Source organism: Crocodylus siamensis, chromosome 3 (assembly GCF_052110815.1).
Source record: "Crocodylus siamensis isolate JL-2025a chromosome 3, ASM5211081v1, whole genome shotgun sequence".
Lineage (NCBI taxonomy): Eukaryota > Metazoa > Chordata > Crocodylia > Crocodylidae > Crocodylus > Crocodylus siamensis.
This window is the reverse complement of record NC_143397.1, coordinates 170,908,617-170,921,739: the sequence shown is the minus strand read 5'-3', so window position 1 is coordinate 170,921,739 and position 13,123 is coordinate 170,908,617. Positions and strand designations below refer to the sequence as shown.

At 41.6% G+C, this 13,123-nt stretch overlaps 1 protein-coding gene across 5 annotated transcripts in view; it reads right to left on the bottom strand.

The window, feature by feature from the left end:
* Positions 1-13,123, bottom strand: part of DLGAP1 (DLG associated protein 1) — a 698,746-nt gene that overhangs the window by 246,613 nt on the left and 439,010 nt on the right. The window lies entirely within an intron of this gene.

The window sequence follows — 13,123 nt, the reverse complement described above, 5'->3', positions numbered from 1 at the left end:
TATTTTGAAGGAAAGGATCTTTCCTAAGGATGATTTTAATCTTACTGTCATTGAGAACAACAGAAGTTGACAGTCATTATGGAAGAAATGAGTTCAAGGAATTCTATGAAGGACAACAGTATTTGTCCACCTTTGCTGAAGAAGTTATAAAGACGAATTGGAAAAAATGGCCATTAGTTATAGAAATTTTTTAAATGTAGCTAATGCATAGGAGTTCAGTGAGCTCTAAGTACACAGGAAAAGATTCAGTTGTGTTGTTATTAAGATTATTTGGGACAAAAATACCCTAATTACCACATGACAATTTTCTTTGAGAACACAATTTTTTAATTTTAATTTTAATTTTTTAAATTAATTTTAATTAGCTGATTTATTTCTAAAATCTCTGAAAGCGCTTTTGTATTCAAGAGTAAGTGTAGTTTATACTCTACAGCAAAATGGATGAAACCCTGCTGTAAGGTCAAAACTCAGTTCAACTCCATCTTAACTATGGAACCACAATCATGATTTGAGACTTGTATTTATAATAAAATAATTTAAAAGCTCTTAAAAAAAATTCCTTTTACAATAAAAATTTTGATTTTTTTAAATGACACTAATTAAAAAAAATTAAAATCTGGTTAAATACTTCAGCATATTTCTACAATATTTTTCCAGAAAAAAACTATAATTTACTTCAACTTGTTCATGAACCTTTTGTGTTTAATTTTCACTGATATTTCAGTGAATTTGTTCAATGGCTAGGATGCATGTGGGAATGGATAATCTTAAACAAGCAACATTTTAAGCAAGCACTAATCCTGAAATCATGCATTGAATAAGAACCTGATTTTAAGAATTATACTCATCCAGGTATATATCAGGGAATACTATTAAACCACAGGGCAGATGAAAATGAACAAAGATCCAGTATTAGATTCTGAATACTTCAAATCAAGTGTTTGCAAATAATCTAAAAAATATTCATAGAAACATAAATACTTTAGAATAAGAAATAGGTATGAAAAAATCAGAAACTGCTTGTGAAGTCAAAAAAGAAAAAGCAATGTTCATTGAATAAGTTATTGGCCAAAAAATATTTGTGCAATTTGCATAGGTGGAGACAGAAAATAATATTTGGGGGTGCTGAGGATGCCCCCCGCAGCAGGTAAGTCTATGGGGGGAAGGGGAGATCAAGGGGAGAGGACAGAAAGGGCCATGGGGGTGGGCAGATCAAGGCCCCCACGGTGAGGGAGGGAGAGGGGCAGGGGCTGGGGTTGAGTGGCACCATGGCTGGGCTGTGTATCAGGTCAATCAGAACCTAGACAGCTCATTCAGGAGTGTGGGGGGCTCCTACCACTGTGGTCATCCCGGTGGAGGCCTGGGGACCATGTGCCCCCCCAATCTGTGTGCGGGGTGAAGGTGGCTGCTGCTGCATGCTAGGCTTTGCTCCCCGTTGCAGCTGCCCTAGGAGCAGCACAATGCCATGTGTGTCTTGCTGTTGGGCTGGCAGGGGGTGTAGCTCAGCCCAGTGGCAGTAGGGATGTACACAGAGGTGGGAGCTCTCAGCATCTCTAGATGAGTCACCTGGGCTCTGATTGTCCCATCATTCAGCCCAGCCAGGGCCCCACTCATCCCAGCCCCCACCCTGGCCCCTGCCTGTGCCCCACTCTCTCCCTCACTGCAGGGGCACTGATCTGCTCCCCCCGCCAGCCCCTTCCCCTCCACAGAATTGACTGATACTTGCCTGCCGTGCTGGGCAGCCAGTGATCCACATGCTGGCTGTGATCCTGGCTACATGCACGTCCCTCCCCACATCTGCTACAGATGCCTGGAGCCCTTAGCCGGACTGCTCTGTGGCCCTACCCACTGCCCCACATTTGTGGGGACTGAGCTCCATTAGCCCTGGCCTTCTGCTGTCTATGGCAATTTGGCAAAATTAGGAACATAGGAATGTTTGGCTAATATTGCTTAGCTCAGAAAGAAAAATGAATAAGCAAACAATCAGCTATCCAGGACTGATCAGACCCCCTCTATAATGTGTGCATAGTCAGAATTATTTGTGCACTTGATTGATTTTTATTTGTACGGCCTGGGACTGATCTTTCATCAAATTAATGAGGTCACAGATAGTTATATCTGAAGCTTTGGTTCTTGAAAGAAAAAGATAGAGCCTAGCCTCAGCCTAGGCTTCTGAATTGTGCTACTTGGACATGTTTACAAGGCAAGTATAATTTAAGAAGTGCAGTCTTAGTCACTGACTACGTTCTTTCTAGAATTGCATGGCAAATTGTTGTGATGAGATAATATAAAAATGATAAACGAGCATGTTATTACTGAAGGATACTTAATTTTCTCACATTCCAAAGCCATTATGCATTTATATGTTGTGTACTTAGCTCTACATGCTGAGGAGTAATCGGCACAGCTGGAGGATGGGCGCAAAATGCCATTGAGTTCCTATATTGTATATCTGTCTGGAGAAGGCCTACCATGCTGCTAATGCTAAAGCTAATAAGGAAAAATAACCATTGTAGTAAGAAGTAGATATAGAATACATTCAGGAACTGTTCCACTTGAGCTTTCATGTTTTGAAGGACAGCCAAAGAAATAGCGATGGAGAAGCAGAATAGAAAATATATTAAATAGGGCCCATCTACACATGCAGATAAAAGTGTGATGGGATCTAAGGCATGATCCACAAAATCACACCTCCTGCCTTGCCACATGTGCAAGGCAGGAGGCGTGATTGTGAGATTGTGCATTAGAGCCCATTGAGCCTTATTGTCAGCGCAGGGGGAGCCTGATACATGGATCAGACTCCCCTTCCATCAGTAAAAAGCAAGCTCCCATGGCTGTGAGTCTCCTCAGTTGAGGGTCTCCCAGCTGCAGGGGACCCGCATGCACCCCGGGGGCTGGGAGATCACAGCTGCTGTGAACTCTCAGCCTCAGGGGTATGTGTAACTGCAGGGACTGGGGGATCATGGCTGCCATGATCTCCCAGCCTCAGGGATAAGTGAAACCACCAAAGCTTGGAGATTAGGGAAGCCACAGTCCCCCAGCCTCAGGGGTTTCTCATTCCCCCGAGGCTGAGGGATCACAGCTTCAGTGATCTCCTAGCCACATGAGTTTCATGCACTCCCAAAATATTGTGATAGCCATGATTCCCCAGCTTTGGGGGTTTTATGCACCCCCGAGGCTAGGAGATCATGGAAGCTCCCAGCCCCAAGAGCTCTATGTGTCCCTGGGACTTGACACTGCAATTGCATCCCATGTCTGCCAGGACCCAGCTGGCTTCCAGCACCAGAAGGCATACTAGTGTCCACAGCTGTGGGACTCTAGGTCCTCAGCTCCCAGGACCCAGAGTCAGCAGTTGCTGGGCCTGAAAGGCTGCAGAGGAGACCCTGCTATACTTGCAAATCAAAGCTTGATAGTAACCAGCTATAAAGTTATTATATATTTTCAAGGTCTAACTTTATAGTTGGTTAGAGCTTTTTATTGTGTGATAGCTACTTTGCATGTGTAGCTGGTTTCAAGGTAACTGTGCAGTTAACCAGTTATTTGTGTGATACCTGTCATGTGTAGAGTGGACCTTAGAAAGCAGGAAAAGCAAGCAAGCGTGGATTCTGATTTTGCTTTGAAGATTTGCACTGATATAACTCCATGGGCTTTAGTGGACTTACTTCTGATTGAAACCAGTGTAAGTGAGAATAAAAGGGAATGGAATATAATCTTAGAACCTCTGTTTTTAAGATTTAGAAGACTTACTAATTTGAAGGTAATAATAGATTTTTATAACATTTAGTAAACACACTTTTTGTTCTCTTAGAAGAGTAATTTAGTGAGTAATCAATGCATCACGAAAACAATCACAAATACAGTATATGTTATAAACTACAGTATAAGGAGTTTATCAGGTTTTTTCTGTAACTATGACCAAATAATCAAGTACACATAGTTTTGGGATACCATAAATCTCTTTGTGAAGTGAAGTGCTACATTTTTAGGTCCCACTGCAGAATAGCTTGTCCTGAATATTTTAAATTATACAAGCTAAAATTATACTGTGGTCTGAAAAACTGAGTGCAGCTCCAATATTGGTATTAAGTGATTCCATGGCTCTCAAACAGCTTCAGAAAATCCATGGTTATCAGGAAAAGATAAAACTTAATAATTGAGACAGTGCATGAATCAAACTAATATGCACACATAGCACCAGGATAATCTGTTTCTATCACTATTTTTTTCTATTTCATTTTATTTTTGGAGTAAGGGGGAGGAAGCTCATACCACTGTTTTTATCATCTACTGAAAAGGTTTAACTTCCTAAACTGGTCAACTTAAAATACATACCGTCAAACAACATGTATACTTTGAACAGAAATCTTTTCCTTCCTTTGAAACATTAGATACACATTGTACATGTCTTTCTATGGATTGTTAAATGTGTGCTATAAATGTGATTGGCCTGATTTCTATCACAATGTAATAGATAATAAAAAGTAATAGTAGCAACAAACAATTCACTTATACAACTTTCACAACACATATACAACTACAATCTTCATTACTGCCTTCTCAGTCAGATTTTGAACTGAGCATCAAACAGTAAGGGTTCTAGTTCAACCCACCATTCCTAGATAATTTTTTGAAACATTTATAATTAGTTGTTCTTTCAAACTTCATATAGCCGAATTTTTCCCCTTGAAAAATATGGAATTGGAGTATATTACATCCAAGAAAAGTAAAAAAACACAGGTCAACCATATAAGTTAAATTTGTTTATTCACAATTGACCTGACCTGAGAAAGGGTACCTGATGCTTGAAAGTTTGTCCAACAGCTGTTCTAAGTATACTGCTGGTACACAGTGGGCATGTCTATGGTGCATTAAAGAGCTTTTCTTAATGCACTTTACATTTAGTACCTTCAATGTGAGGTACTAAACCAATGTGCATTAGGCTGCGTTAATGCACAGTAGTAACAATGCATGTTAAGTGATGCTAAATGTGCAATAGTCTATTACACTGCACATTAGCATAATCACATTTTTTTACGTGATGTTTTAGTACACAGTAAAATAGACTACAGTGCATTAAAACACATGTGTAGACATACCCAGTATATCACTGCTGGTAAAAAAGTAACAGTATAAAGAGGTACTGTTGGTACAAAGATATCACAAAAAACCTTGTCTCTTAATATTCAAGGCATTTTAAAAAATGAGAAGAAGTTATTTTACTTTTTTGGGTCCCAGACAAAAGCTGCTGAAATAATATAAGTTAATGAATAGGTTTCTGTTCATTCCACCTCAGTTGTATCCCAGAAAAATTCTGATTACCTTGTGTGCATACATATATATATATATTTTGCAAGGTGGGATTTTGTACCTGCCATCCTAAGAAAAACTAAAGCAAGCTAGAATTTAGTCTACAGGTAATTAAAAACTCCACCTGCTCATCAGAATTAAACAAAATAGCAATGGAAAGGAAAGAACTGAAACTAAATGTACTATTGGTTTATACTGACACTGTCCTGTTAACTTCAATGAGACTTCAGCAATACCAAAGATTTTGTTCATTGCATACTATGGTTCTAGCTTTCACCTGCCCTCTTCAAGTTCAGAATATAACTTCTAGGAGAAAATGTGTGAGAGAAGTAAGGTGGGAGAAAAGCCTATCTGATTACTTCATCTCATTTCAGGTTTCTGTGGGACAATCAGCAAACAGGAATTTAACTTATACAAAACACATGTATGGTCCATTTCATAAGTAACTTCAATCTATCCTGTTATGCTTTCTAGCAGTGGATATGTAGAATGCTCAAAAAGTGGCAGTCCAATCTCTTCAAAGGGGAGCAGGATACAGGATATTTGAGGTTGCATTCATTGCTACCTGATTCTCTTTTGCTCAGAACAGAATATTGAGTCAAGAACATCTGGGTAGAGGTTACAGTAGGGCATCAGGAAAAGCTGTTATAAGGAGCTGATCCAAACCTCAATAAAGTAAATGGAAATACTACCACTAACTTTACTAAATGATCAGCTATTATTAGGGATGTACTCGAATAGCAGAGCCCAGTGCCAGATTTTATGCACTCACCGTGGCTCTGGCCTCCAGTTTTGCAGGCAGATTGTGGCTGCCTCCCCCATGCCTCTGATTGGCTGGAGAGGCCAGCAGACACATAGGCTGCCACTGCTTCACTGCCCTTTGATGTGGTCTGGCCTTGCTTCCTGCTAGCTGCCCAGCTCTGGCTTGCATAGGGGGGAAAATAAGCTCCCCCAAGGACCTCACAGGTGCGGGAATAGGCTGCTGTCACTCAGCTACCTCCTGGCTGGGCCCTGCTGTCCCCCCTTGCCAGGCCATGGTCTTCTACCACCCTGGCCCAGCTCTGCTTCCCTTGGCACAACCCCAGTCCTCCCACCATGACCTGGCCATGCTGCCGCCCATCCCAACTTTGCTCTCCCCAGCCCAGCCCACTCCTCCCAGCCCTGTCCCCCACCTTGTGCAGCAGCCACTGCCCATGGGATGGGCCCAGCTGGGCTGGGCAGCTGTGGCTGCAGAGAAAAAAAAAAGGAGGCTGGGCCTGTCCCTGTCTGCCTAGGCTGTCCAGGGGAGGGGAAAAAAGGGAAAAACCTGTTATTTTACATGAAGCCTTGCTCTGTGGGGCCCTTTTTTTCATGTTTTTCTCTGATTTTTGTGGAAAATGCCTGATTTTAAATTTTCCACAAAATTGTGAAATCATGATTTCGGTTACCTCCCTAGCTATTATCTGAAGTCTAGCTTGCCCCACTGTAACAAAGGAAACAAAACTTTAAAACTGCATGCTCCATTTGCTCATAAGCGAGCATGCACTCATAACTATCTGAAATAGTCACTTTTGAGATGTATTATGCTTGGCCTTGGTTTTCCATTCTCTGCCTGGGGGGAGGTGTAAGTTGATTCTAGAGAGCATGGTTTAATCCACCAGCAAAATCCAATTTCGTTAAAATTGCTTTAACAACAAGAAATTTTGTTTAATTTCCCATACAGTCCACATGAACTTGCCCTATATGTGATGAACAGTATTATTACAAATAAGAGGTTATGGATCAAATTTATCTGGCATATAGCTCCACTGTCTTTAATGGAACATCAAGGATGAGTATAGCCTAAAGTCTCCATTTTAAGCTGTTTCTAATGACCAATTAGAATATTTGGCGGACACAGCAAAACAGTTATTTGACTTCCCATATAAGTTATTCGCTGAAGAACTCATTGTGAAATGCTTGGTGGCATGATAATGTTTAACACTATTTTTCAGTACTAAGTAAACTCTGCTGGTAAAAAATGTTTTATGATTTTTTTTGATGTCCACCTGGAAAAATCATCCAGGCTAGCAAGATTACAGTGCCTCTAAGTAAACTGACTGATAGCTCTAATATGAAATATTCAAGAGAAGTTGAAATAAACAACTCTCTCCTCTCAGTCTTTTACTGAATCACATTGGATTTTGAGAAGCCATCGGGATGAATAGCTAACACCTAGTTTTCTACTATAGAATTAGAATACGCTAGAGATTATAAAACATGTCAAAAGTACTAAATAAATACTATGAATATATTTGGCATAATCTTTAGTCTCAGATGATAACTGTAATGTCAAATTGACGATTCACTTTTGAATATGCAAAAATCAATTAGCTTGTGTTTAAACATTGTAAGAAGAAAAGATGGAATGAAGTATGATATATGCATGCAAAGAATTATCATCACTACCTATACAGACAAACTTATATATCTTGAATTATATAAATGCTAAATTATCTTTACTGAATATTTAAGCCACCTAAACCTAAGCCTGGAAAGGTGCATGCAGGTAGTCACCACTGCCAGGAGCAGTATGGGCAGTCCCAGTGAAGTAACTCATGGCCAAGGGAGGGACTGGTGGAATCTGGGCAGGGATTGCTGGTGGCCTTCAGGGGGGATTGTCTAGTCCAAGGGGAGGTAGTCAGGGGACAACAAAAAGCCCAGTCAGGATTAGGGAGGTAGGAACAGTGAAGCCCTGGGGCTGTGGCAAGCGGCTGGGCTTTCTGAGCCCTGGGGCTGTGCTTCGAACATGTACAGGCATTCACTAGATTGGGTTAACTCATTTTAGACTGGATTAACCCAAGCTGAAACTTAGTTCACCTTTGAGATCAGGTGTGCCAATTTTAGATCAGGCATGCATTTTTAAGGGCGATTTAAGCTCTGTGAACATCTGCATGTTTAGCCATTTAGACAGCACTAACTTTGCTTAGGTTGATCTAAATGTAATATTTGTATGTACCCTAAGTCTCCCCTCATGTAGTAATTAGCATATGTTTTACATAAATTGGAAATATGTGCAACTAAACCTCAATACCACTTTGAAAATTGCAGCTGTATATTTCTGTTGAATTAGGCAATTTATAGTATCTGGACATGCTGGTTTTGCCATGATAGTGTAACTATACTAGTGTTATCAATAATAAAGTCACAGAATTGTAATGAAGAAAAAAACCCAAAATGATATTTTAGCCTGTTGATGAAAAGGTAAACTTTAAATTTGTTTTAATATGAGCCCTACATGCTTGGAGTACTTCCAGGTCTCTAGCACTATTTGGGAAATGCATTATATAATATCTTATATTGATAGCAACACAGGAACAGGGCCAAAAGATCTGTAATGAACCACTTGCCACCAACTAATTAAAGGAGGCATGCAAATACTACAATAGCTATTCTAACATTTAAAAGCAGTAGCCATTCTTTTCCTTGTGACTCCATCTCTGCTCTTCCACAATTTTTCAGCATGTAAACAAGCTCCTGTGTGCTGTAGAAATGATTTTCCTCAAGAGAATAGAGGAAAAAATTATAAATATGAGTAGGAAAAAGAGAAGCAGCAAATTACCCTAAGGACTCGTGCAAAGGCATGGGGATGATCAGAACTAAGAGTACCAAGACAGACTGCTGGCTGCCTCCCAGTGAACATGGAACCTCATATTGGTGCTCAGAAGCTAAGAGCAAGTACAGCATTGGATGGTGACATTAAATTACCAGCCTGGAAAATTTCTACTCTGGACCCTCTGAATCACATACCGGTCAAGTATCTCTCATGACACGTGAGATTAGATTTCTTACCTTCTTGGAATTCAGGCTATGTGACTTAGCTTTCATTGCAGCATGAAGAAACAGAATGTACACAACTTCCCAGAACATCATATGATATAAAAGAATTGAAGTGAAGCAGCAATGTCTCAGTGACGCCCACAGGAACAGTACCAATCACCAAACTGTCAGCATGCCTCAGCAATTCCAGAGCATGGATGAGCATATGGACAGTTTAGGCTTTATGCCATCAATTTAGAGTGGGGAAGCGCACAGTTCATGCAAATCCAATCTGGATCTTTGCTCATGGAAAAATATTTTCATTGTGGATAGTCTAATGTATTCAGATAAGAAGGGTACAGCACAGTGTGAAGTTCTGGTATAACTGCAATCCTCCACCAAAGATAACCACTATCTGATGCATCTTCAGTGCTTTCTGGTAATTAATGGCAGGGTTGTTGGTTGTAGCCATGTTGGTCTAAGGACACAGACAGGCATGGTTCTTTGGGCAGATGTGATAGCCTTCACTGGACCTACTAAATAGTTGGCAAAAAGTTATTTGCAAGCTTTTGGGCACAAACACCCTTCATCAGGCATAGGTGTTTTATGATCTCCAAAGTAGAAAAGAAGTTATACAAATTTTAGAAGTTAAAATACAAATGAATGGAAGCTTGCATTTTCACAGACCTGCATGTCATAAATTAGCTTCTTTTCTACCTTGGAGAACACATAACACCAGCAGTCAAAGGATGGGACAAAGGGTGTTTTTCCCCAAAAGCTTGCAAAGAACTTTTCCCAACTATTTAGTTGGTCTAATAAAAAATATCACATCTACCCAAAGAACCTTGCCATCCTAGTAATTGTGGTATGTAATGGATGATCACACATCTGAAGTTACGACAAAAGGTGTGAAACAGGAAATCCTTGCCTTCTGTAGCCTGGATAAGACTGAAGGGGCTGCAAAGTCTCTGCATACAGTTGACACAGGTGAGGCTTTTAATCTTGACACAATTAATACAGGCTGTAAAAGTACTGATACAAGTACGCTGCTTTTAACAACCTTTATAGGCTCTTAGTACAGAACTTGGTATAAGAAAGACATTACCCTGCATTTTGAATTGGAGCAGGCAGAATTGTTAGCAACACACTTCAAAGTTTCAATGTCCTTGGAAAAATATTAATCTCATCAAGCTCATATAAAATACATGTGGGGGGCAATGCCACATTGGATAAATGGTCTAAACTTTGACTTCTCTAGAAATAAATTCAAATCCTGACTTACACTATTTATGTCAGAAAGTTTACCATGCCATTTGATACTATTTTTTGTATTTGATAGCAGATATTTTGAGGTCAGGTCTGTAGCATATTTACAGAGATATACATGGGAATTGATACTATCCCACATAACAGTTGTCAGCAGTAAAACTGGTTAACTTTTTCAACATAAAAAAAATTCTAAAACAATATTAAGGAAGAAATTATAAAAGTTTTTTTCCCTTTATACACCTGACCACAGTTATTTAATCTGTGATACATGATCCCAAATATTACTTGATTTTAGGAAGATTACTGTCCAGTTACCTACTGATATGTCAATGCCAATAGTGTACTTTTGGACTAATGGCAAATCCTGATCCATTTAATATGAGAAGCAGAGAATATAAAATGGTATAAAACAGTGCGGACTAACCCTTTTGCAGGTGTGCCACAAATTAGCTCTGCTCCTTCCCGGAGTGCCAATCCAGTCCCCATTTCCTGCTCCACCTGCTGCTCTGCTTTCTGCCCCTGTGTTCCTTGCCTGATTGCCTGCTCTGTTTTCTGCTCCCTTTCCTATCTGCTGCTGTGCTACTGTTCCCTCCCTGATCTGCTACATGCCAAAAAACAGAGGCTGCACATGCCACTTGTAGTATGTGTGCTACAGTTTGGCCACTTCTATTATGAAACCTCAGTTCATTACTTGCTGTTAGTGTAAGTAACACAGAACCTGGGGCTCCCTGTTACTTTAAGACAGGGGTGGGCAATTATTTTGGGCAGAGGGCTGCTTACTGAGTTTTGGCAAGTTATCGAGGGCCACATGACAGGCGGCCAGGGCACATAAATATTACTTTTCTATTTTTGTTAGGGGCCCCGCAGGCCAGGTAGAATGGCCTGGCAGGTCGCATTCAGCCTGCAGGCCGCATTTTACCCACTTCTGCTTTAAGATAAAGGCAGCCCAGCCAGGGAGTTCCACAGGCTGGGCAGAGGGCAGCAGCTGCAAGTTGCCTAGGCAACAGACTACTGGGCAATTAGCCGGCACCTGCAGACGGTCAGCTGACCAGAGGTATGCAGGACCCTGGGAGTTTATAAGCCCAAGGCTGGGGTGGGCTTAGGGAGTCTCTCCCTGGCAGCCGCAGGGGAATGAGCTCCTACTCAGGGAAGCCACCCAGGTGTTAGAAATGGAGTATTGTTAGAAATGCACAGCTTGCATCTTGCACCTGATAAGAAAGAAACACTGCCAAGGACTTTTTTCCTTGCCCAGCCTTGCCATAGCTTTTCTTATACTAAATCGCAGACTCTCCCCCAGCTTCTCCCTAGCCTTTCTCATGCAGATTACAGAAGCTGGAATTCAACTGACTGTGTCCTTGAAAGGGGGGGGGGTTGAACTCTTGGTGACCTATAGTAGTCTCTGAGCATGCTTAATTAGCTGATGCATATTTACCTCTCCGCCCTGCATACTTAAGTAGTTAATTATACTATACATGTGATGTATGTAGTGATGTAACCACATGTATGCTTGTATGAAACGGAAGTGAGCTGTAAGAGTTCCTGTTTCTGCACACGTGCCCAGGAGGAAAAAGATAAATACAGCCTGCAAAATTCCTTGGTGGGTTCAGAGTAATCTGAGTTTTTGACTCTGCTCTGACCCTATTTGCAAATACACCTTTTGTGCCATCTAATGAGTGTGTGTCTGTGATTTTGGTGGCCTCCAGAGAAACGAACCACTTTAAGCATCACAGGGATGCTCAGCTGACCACTTTTCTGCCAGCAAGAACAGTGTGGCTCAGGGTGCTCACAACGAGCCAGGCTGGGAGGTATGCTGGCCTAAGGGTGAAAGAAGGTTTGCCCTCTTAAAGGGATAAGGGGCTGTTATTCCTTTATATTATGCCATAGCCCACTGGCTTAAGTTTACACTGTGTTTAAACCACAGGTTTGGGATAGGGCTGTAAGGGGCAGTTAAGAAGATCTCATTAGTGCCTGAGAGGCATGCAATAGCCTTGAGCCCTACCAGAGGCAGCTCAAGGCTCAAGTAGTTACTGAGCCCAGAGAGGGCACAGAGTGCAAGGGGGCAGTGAGGCAGGGGCCAGAGACCCGGTGCCAGAGGAATGCAGATGCACAGGGGCCTGGTGCCCGGCAGACAGGGGCCAGGGGCCCCACAACCAGAAAGGACAAGCCAGAGCCAGTGTCTCAAAGTCAGGTCTGATACAGCGAGCCCAGAAGGCCTAGCTAAAGGGGCAGAAGCCGAGGCCAAGGCCCCAACAGAGGGAACAAGGTTACAGTACCATCTGCGAGGCAGGGGATGTGGTGTAGGGAAGGATTTGGAGCCATGCAATTAGCCCTTAAGACTTTCGGTGCCCTGCCACGCACGGTTGACTATAAAGGCCCAGCAAGGGGCTGAGGATCAGTGAGGACTAGTAGGGTGGCAGGGACCCTAGCGGGGTTCAGTGGAACCGGGGCTATGGAAAGTTCTGGGGGCAGCCTCCCTATTTATCATTATTCCATCAAGGCATAGCTGGTGAGATGAGAAGGGGCACAGTCACGGGGCCTGCAGGGGGCATCACGGCCATCCCTGGGACACCAACCATGTTACAGTGTACAGCTATGACATCAGATTACATTCCATATTTTCCTATACATGGTTCCAATTCTCAAAACACTAACACATGATCAAATTTACAAACCCAAGTCATCTAAAACAAATTAATGGGACTGCTTGTTTCAAAAAAGTTATGAAAATGCTTAATGTGTTTATCAGAACTGGGGTCAAAATGTTCATAAC